Below are 9,161 nucleotides of genomic sequence, written 5' to 3'. Positions count from 1 at the left end.
GGGGGGGGAATAAAAGGAAAAAATAATAGTTGCTCCTTTTCGCGAGTGCTTTGAAAAATCATAGGGGCTGCTTTTTTTTTTTAACTCCATCCCCCCCACTCCCACTTCCACTCTACACTCGAACGAAGGAATATTTGCTGCTCGGATGGTTCCGTTTGATGAACGCGTTCCCTCGCGGAATAGCGTGCAGCGCCAAAGGTAGATACATCCGTTACAGGGATTCTGGGCTCTGCGTGGCTGTGTGTACCGGTTCCCTACTTTTTGGTAAAAATAATAGAAATAGCGCGCGCGCTTTCGAGAGGAAGAACAGGGGTGGGTTCGCTGTAACCGGTGGCTCTTTTGGGACGGATATTATTTTATATACTAATTCTTTCTTTATATCGCAATTATTTATCGAGGAAATAATAAAACCCGCGGACATTTAATTCAATAGATTTTCATATGTACGCGTGGAAAATAATTTTCGTTGGTTCACTTTGTTCCGTGAAAAAAATGTAGAGGTCTCGTTTAGGTTTAATTTGACTAATGTAGGGATTTAAAAAAAAATTTTTTTCCTCTGTCCTTACTTAGAGGTAATATGTATATGTATATATATATATATGTATATCTGTGGAGTTTGTCCATCTGTCTGTCCCTTTGTGCCCTGTCCCTGCTTTACCGACTGAAAGCGACCTCATTCGTTTCCGAGCGAAACGGACACACCATTTTCCGGATAAATGCTTCTGGGTTCATACCAACCAAAGGGTGACCCCGCCGCCCATGAGTTTGGTTGGCACGACTGAATAGAGTGGCGAAACTATATTTGCTAACCGTGCGAACCGAGGTGCGTGCTGATACATTATTCCATGGAACAGAGCGGAGCGAGCCGTGAGTGCGGCGGCCTGGGAAAAGTAGATCCCCTAGCGTGGCTACTGAGTGTCAACCCGTGTTAACGCAAAATCGGTCTCCGGTTGGCTAATGTGCTGGTTCCATTTATGCTAAAATCACGAGGAACTTTACCGACTGAGAAAATAGTTTTGACAGTCGACCAGCCTGTTAGACACTTTATAGAAGCGCGTTACATTACAGTGTTATACATGTACGTAATACGTAGAACAGAGATATAGATGGAAAACAAGTTAATATCAAAATAGCGTAATAGGGTAAAAATTATTGAAAAAAATTAAATAGTCATTAATTCCTAACTCGCAGGCGTTATTTATTGTAAAATAAACTTTTTATTAATGAATTAATTACTCGATGGGGCTGTTGCGTAACACCGGGATATTACTTCCCTTTTTCTAAATTAACGGTTCGTGAAAAGGACGTGGAATTTTCGTTGGGCAAAAGAGATAATAGGATAAGATGGGTAGCGTGAGAGAGAGAGAGGGTGGTTGTGTTTGGTGCGAGAGCGAGAGAGAGAGAGAGAGAGTACATCTCGGACTGGCAATAAATAAATTAACAGGACTAATTGACAAATCGGTAATCTCGCGGCGCGCTACGTCCGGAATAGTAACGGATGGAGCAATAACGGCTCGAGAAGAGAGAGAACTTAAGAACGGCCTTGGAGCCCTCGAAGGAACCATCCCCTTTACCTCCCGTGGCTTTTCCATTATTATTATCCAATAAGCCCCATTGCCACGTGGTTTTCCAAAAATGTAACCTAACCTCTTTTCCTTCAGGGTGTGAAAAAAAAGCGCTCTGCACTTTTTTACTCAGACCCTTAATTCCCTTAATCACCAGCCTCAACACTGCTGGTCGCATTACAGTCGAGTTGATAAAGCAGGCAAATCAGAAAGCGCGGCTGCCCAGGCTGCTGGGTTGAAGTAAAGGTCGGAGTAAGGGTCAGGTAAAAAGTGCTGGAAAAAGAGAGCGAACGATGGAAAAGGTGAAAAAAGCTAACAGAACCAGTAAAATCGAGATTCCTCGGCCAATTAATTAATTGGGAGCTCTCGCCGGAGCTGGTCCAGCTGAATCCGCCAAGGCCGAGAACAGCATCCAGGGAACACTCGGGTAGGCAGTATACACTATAGGCACAATACTGAATCTCCAAAACACACAGGGAAAAAAAATCCTATAGACTTTTCCGGGTATAGCCAGTTTGAGAAAGTTTTCGAAAAGTCGAAAAGTCGTCTCCCAATATACTATCGGGCATGTGCGACTCCGCACGTGTAACGCGACACCTAAGACCCACGTGCGCAGGATACGGCTGTCATTTGTAAAACGTCAACGCAGTTAAGTCGTAGGGACTATAGGATTTTTTTCCACTAAGAAACGTATTTCCCTACTGTTCGGGCTCTCGGCCGTGCTTTGCTCTTCGTCGGCATCTCAGCGGGTGGTTTATTCGCTGCCTTTGGCTTCGACTCCGACGTCCTCCCACTGACAAATCTGTGGCCGAACGATATACCCCTCGATAAAAAAACAACCCTCGGGTTACACCGACTTGACTTAGACAAACACCAAGAATCGCTCCCACCGGCGCCATCGCTCACCAGACATTATTAGTCGCCGGTCAGGCAACTCGAAAATGGTCCGTGGTTCCGCCATTTTTTTTTTTCCAAAATTTATCATCCGCCAAACTACGCCTAAGGACTCAAAGCAACCCTTGAATCGACTACACTCGTGCATGTACGATATCACGTGTTGACGTGGCAGTAGAAAAAATCTACTCATGTAATGCCAACCTTTGAAAAAGTTGATTCGACCTCTTTTTTTCTCACAGGATCATCCGTCGCATATTTGCACGTGAGTTTACCCAGCGTGGCAATCTTCCTTATAGTTTGGCAGCCAATCTTCTTTCGCTGACGTTGCTGCTACACGATAAGCCATAAGCGTCGGGGTTTCTGTGTGTCTACCCGGCTATATCTATATTACACGTGCACAGTCTTTCCCTGGATACGAGTAATGCTATCGGCGTACTTGAGAAACGTAAGGCACACGCGTGGAATAAGGGTCGCGCCCTATCGGGGCTTTCATCGCGGAAAAGCGAGTATTGCGATTCAATCTGGTAAAGGGGAAATTCGCGATTTTTCAAATATACTCGGGACGCGGGTGAACCGAAAAAATGTTTCGCCTAAGAGAATAAGAAACTTTACGATGCAATTCGAATGCCATTTCTCTCACCCCTGACGATTTACGGCGGGTAAGTTTTCGCGGGAATTTTGAATATTCGAGAAAAAATTAATCAACTATTATAGTCGCAATGATAAGACGTTGGTATTATAGGGTTATCAAAAACTATTTAATTACTACTTGGAGATACCTTACTGATAAGAAGGGAGGATCATCTACAGGTCGTTTCATAGACAAACAAGCTGATAAAACGTTCTTGGCTGTTATAAGATATTGGGTAAAGTTTATAATGAAGTTTCTTCTATAATCTATACGCGTTCACGGTATCATATATATTAAATATATTATATATATATATTCCCTATGTAATACATATATATTTTATACATAATATATATCAATGATATATTAATATGTTCATTTTCAGTATATGACTTTTTACTTATAGCCAATTAGCATACAACGACTTCACCTCCGATATTTTCCGATGTACGCTGTCTCTGTATTATTAAATCCGAATATTACGTTTATGCGTATATCTACTGGATGTTCCTCGAACTAGCATTAGCGTTGAATTTGCTGGCAATATTTTTCACAAAATAAGAAATTCGGGGTATCTTGAAATCGGCTGATTGCCCGAGTGCGCGAGGGTCTTCGCCTATACAGGCTTTTCCGTATTTCTCTCTGGGACTGTACGAGGCTCCCTGTTTGCTGACAGTACATCAACGTGCCCGTCTGCTCTGCTATCAGTGCTTTTCGGCAAGATTCCAGGATCGCAGCAATTCGCAAGCCAAACAAATCGCTCTCTAATTTCCTCGACTGTGCAGAAAATCCTAGGTACAATTTATCCGTTGCAATTTCGACGAAATCCAATAGTCTGGCGATATTATCAGTTTGTCGTAGTCCCGAGGCGCCCCCCCCCTTCGCCATTCATAAAGCAACCCCCTCGACGATATTTTTTCCATACAAAAATAAGCAAACAAAAAAATTTCCCCGTTTCTCTCTCTCTCTCGAGCACGTCATCGGTACACTCGGCAGAAAAAATATAAATTTTTCACTCCACCTTAAAACTACCTATAAACTTAGTCTGGCGACAATGCGTTCCTTCATTTTCAGCTGATCATGTAATTAGCCATTGATCCACCACGCGGCGAGGCTCCGTTCGATCGTGAAATCCATAGAGGCGCTTTTTGGCTTTGTCGGTATATACCGGGTGCTCGAGAAAATTTTCATCAATTAGGTTAACTTTTATCTTCCGTACTTCGGAGCCACTGGTATACGTGTCGGTATACACGGAGTCGCCTTTAACGCTATGGCAAAGTTCGTAATGAATTGCTGTACGCCCGCATAGAGCAGATTAACCGGCATAGCCCGGACTTAACTTAGTTACTAGGAACTTTGATCTGCGATTCTGAATGCACACTGTGTGCTCAATGCTCGGTTCCCTGTGTACTGGGTACCAGCAAGTTATACACGTATCCAGGAACCTTGTACATACCTACTGTAGCCACGTCTGGCCGTCTTCACCTTCGAATCCTCACAGCAGCCAGTCTTATGGACGTGAGCTATTTTTAAATACGGTTTCCCCTTAAATTTACCATTAATACGAACACCGACCAGGGAACGTGCGTGATAATACGGAAAAAAAAAAAAATTACGTAATATAAGTAGGAAGTATAGAAATATTTTTTTGAAAATATTGAAAAACAAAAAATTATATTTCCAACTTTTTTTTTCTGCCATATGTATTTTTAGGGCTGTCAATCTCGAGTAATTTTAATCCTCTGCTATTTCATTCGAATGGAAGCTACTTTATGCTGGATCGGAAATCATTACCCGATGTAAGATTAGACGATGGGGGTAGGACGAGGGCGAAACGCTCCGAGGAGATAATCCTGAGGGAATCTCGACGGGAGTCCATGTGACACGTATGGCTTCTTTCTGTGTGCTGTCTTAAGGAGAAAGCTTGGTAAACGCATTGTGTATATATATATATATATGCAGACATATAGATATACGGACTGTGTATATCCTTGTTGCGCCAATAAAATCACTTCGTTTCGCACCGAATCATATATCAAGTCAATATCGAAAATCCCAATCGCCTCTGGGATTTGGGGATATGCGACGGGTTGTATTATATACTTTTCCTTTTTTAAACTCCCTCCGAGCACTCCCTATTTATTCTTCGACTTTCTTCGTGTCGCTTTCTTTTTTCTCGCCTCATCCTTAACAGCCGATACTGGACCGCTTTATTGTTTTCACGGGGAAAAATATATCGTTAGGGAGGTCGGTATATTATTTTATTTTTGTCTTGCTCTCGCGAGATAAAAATAATTTCCTCGGAGTGTCTGGACAATATATATATATATTTTTTTACACGTCATCTGTATGCTATGAGTATCTTTCAATTTTTTTTTATCCATAGTCCAATCGAATCACGGGTAAACATTGACGCAAAAAATCGAATCTACAGGACAAACGTCTATGGAGCTGCGCTATGGGTTGCAGAGCAGAGGATAAGGGTTGAAAGTGTCTTCCCACGTGTAAGCAGAACTGACGACGATGACAGGTGACTGATGGCCAAACGTCAGTTTGGTCCTTCGTTCAGCCCGGATATTGGATATCAATAACAAGTCGAGTTCGGGATTTGAAACAGCCCTTAAAAAATCTGAAGGCAGGTTCGAAAGCGTTCTGTCACGTAGAAATATTTATGTCGGATAACCGAGAGAAAAAAAATTCTTCCGAGAAGATACCAAAGTGGCGATCGAGGTAAAGGATAAGTGATCGATGGAACTCGAGTGGGATATCCGAGTGCCGGAAGTGGTTGAAGGAATTTGAAAAGAAAAATTTTTTTTTTCAAAAAAAAAATATCCTCCAGCCATGTAACATGCACATTGAATCCAATTACTATAATATATACCCATAGCGTAAACTCGAAATTGAAGGTCTTTAAGTTTGGGGCTGAAAGTAATAAAGAAAATATTTTTTCATCCCGGGCATAAGTGAGCTTGACGCATAATTTGAAATTGCTACCTGTTATACCCGGTGCCGTTAATAAAGAATGAGAATTAAAGATTTTTTCATGTAAATTTTCGTTGATATGATTTAGCGGCAATTTGAATAGAGAACGGCCATAATATCAGTTAGCATACATTTGAATAAATTGTGAGTTATGGGTTCATTAAGGTTTGCCAATTTTTTTACAACCTCCTACCTATATATATATATATATATATACATAAGCATATATATTCAAGCCACTAAGGAACTTTCTTACGGGTATTACCGTCTGGCTTATGAAGTACGAAAAATCTTCTATTCAACATCGTATGCTTATGTAATAACCCATAGGAAATTATATCCATTTACGATCAGCACTTCCGCGACGAAAGTGCCCTGGGGTCCACTTCGTAGGGCAATTAATAACTCACGCAATTTCTAATAGCTATAGGCAGTACCATAAACAGTACGGTATCCCAATGCCCCGGAGGTTTTACCCAATTTATATATATATATATTTATATCCCTGAAGGAGTTTCTAGTTGGCGGACTAAAAATCGTAATACTTAACAAATGGATTTCAAGGGATGGTAACCCAAGTGGTACAGTCCCTTCGGCCATTTTCCAATTCAGCTGGTAAGTACAGCTGTAAACCAGCTGGTATACGAAACTTTGGTGAATATAAATGTATTGCAATAGTGATTCTGATTTTGGGTCCAGCTCGGAGCTTCGCTGCTAGTTCAGGGCTGCCAACCTAGCGGAGCAAATCTACTGGTTTCTAGCCGTGAGAGTGAGAGAGACGTAGGGTCCTGTTGGAATTGTGCGTGGATCAATAAATCGCGCGGAATGGAACGGAACGGTTCGTCGTAGACGCGGAGTAGCGAATAAAGGGAGCTTACGGAGATAGGAACGATCCTGGAATCGGAACGGTGACGTATAGAAAGTAAAGAGGGGAGAGGGTAGGTGCGAGATACTACGAGATTTTATCTTTTTACGGATAGCAAATCGATCCGGCAGCATCACTAGGATCCTGTACCAAAATTCTAGCGATTCGAAACCATCCGAAAATGGTTTAACCTTAGTCGTGTGTTTCTATCGTAATGATTCTAGGACGCACCGTGGGCTTCCGTACCGCTTGGATGCTGCTAATGATCTGTGAAATCACACGAATACTCCGGCCTTATTGTCAAGATTAGATCGGGTGGTTTGAACGTTTTTGGTGATATCCGTGTCACGTATCGACGAATTGACTTTTTTTTTTTTCAGGATACCCGGTACATGATTTTTAAAAATTTTTGTATACCTATTTCTTTACTTTTTTTTTTCATCTTACTTATCTAATTTTCTCGCTCGCATTTTTAATCGCGCCAAATTAAATTCTAGCCTCGCCATCGCTCCGAGATCCTTCGTCGGGCGTTACCCAAAATTTGCGTGAAACCATTTTGGATAGCCCGGCGCCGTTCTCCATGGGCTTAAGAACTAATCAGCTGTAATCCCTACATTTTCTCTCGGGATGCTACTGGTGGGGGATGCTGGTTAATGGGTTGAGGATGTGTACCTTTTCACTTTACTTATCTAGCCGGAGCGCGGTGTATAGTTACGGCTTAATCTCCAAAGTTAAATGGAAGAACGAAAAGAAATCTCACCAAAATGTATGAAAGCTCAATCTCGCGGTTGAGCGAGCATGAACAGACTATAGGTAGGAATGTGCTCCTTGAAGATTTTAGAGAATAGGATAGGAGGAGACGAATGATAAGGAATGATAAGGAGACGAAGAAGGGAAGAATAGCGGGGGGGGGGGTACGCTCAAGAATGCAAAAAATTAAAGTGCAGTCGTCCACAACAAGTAAATTTTTTTTCCATTTTCTGCCTTTTTTTTTTTTTATCCATTTAAAAAAGTAATAGTCGTACAGTTACTGGGGGTCGATTCGGGTCGGATTCCTGTGTAAATTTCATTTTTTTTCTTTTTTTCGGAAACGGGCTTGGTGGAAACAAAAATTGCTTCGCCATTCTATTGGTTATCGTATGGTAATGACGATATTGAAATTTTTGATTGTAACCATGGGGGATGAATTTGATAACGTTCGGTGAACAATGATAAGCACTACCCTTGTATCTACGAAGATAATGAATTTTTGGAATTGGTTCAGAGATCGTACGGTTAGACCGTAATTAGTGGCATTGGAAAAAAAACAGGCTGCTTGTGCATTTATAAAAAAAAATTTTTCTTAAGGATCAATTTCTTATCGTCCCCCTATCCTTATCACTATTCTATAGGACGTTGCCAGAAGCGTCCTCCATTGACTATGCAATTTGCATGGTAAAATACGAAGGATCCGGTATAACGTCCACCGACTTAATAACACGCTACTGGACCTTACTAAATTCAATTACGCGAATGTACCCTAACGTAGTTGTGTACATGGCACAGGGTGTAGTATACCGAGTCTGATCTAATAAGCAAACAATGGATCTCGTTTCTCGCGAAAACTTGACGTACCCTGGTAATCCAGACACGTATTGAATTCTCGAAAAATTTTTCAAACTCATCGATCCCCTTCCGGCTGATTTTACGAAAATTTTTTTAGCCCCAAAAAAATTCATCATTCGTAAATTTCGTTTCGAGATTCTACGAGGAATTGAATTTCTCGTATTTTAAAATTCCCGCCATGACGTTCCAAAATTTTTAGCCATTCATTTATATCCACGGACCAACGCATATATGTATAGGCCGCGGTTAAATTCACGTTTGCTAAATTACATTCGCGCGCGCATATATCGCTGATTGCGGCTACGGGGAGAATTGAAAACAATCCTACGGTATGGGGATGGTCAATTATGTAATATCCGTTTATCCCATTAACGTGCTAAGGGTAGTTCTGTTAGGGGTGTTTGGTAGGCTAACGAGTACGATTATACGTGGGAGGAATCCGTGAGAGAAGAAATATAAGAGGCGAGTGTTGATAATGGGTGGGTGGGAAAGGGGGGTAAAAAAAAAACAATGCAATTAAAACGCTTCAATTATCGCATATAAAATATCCAATTATCCTGAGGAGAATTGGGTATCGAGCGAAGCGATACTCAATTCCGCTTCCCCCCCCCCCCCC

The sequence above is a fragment of the Cephus cinctus genome, unplaced genomic scaffold (assembly GCF_000341935.2).
Source record: "Cephus cinctus unplaced genomic scaffold, Ccin1 Ccin1_scaffold1080, whole genome shotgun sequence".
In the NCBI taxonomy this organism is placed as follows: Eukaryota; Metazoa; Arthropoda; class Insecta; order Hymenoptera; family Cephidae; genus Cephus; species Cephus cinctus.
Note: the sequence above shows the minus strand (reverse complement) of the source record.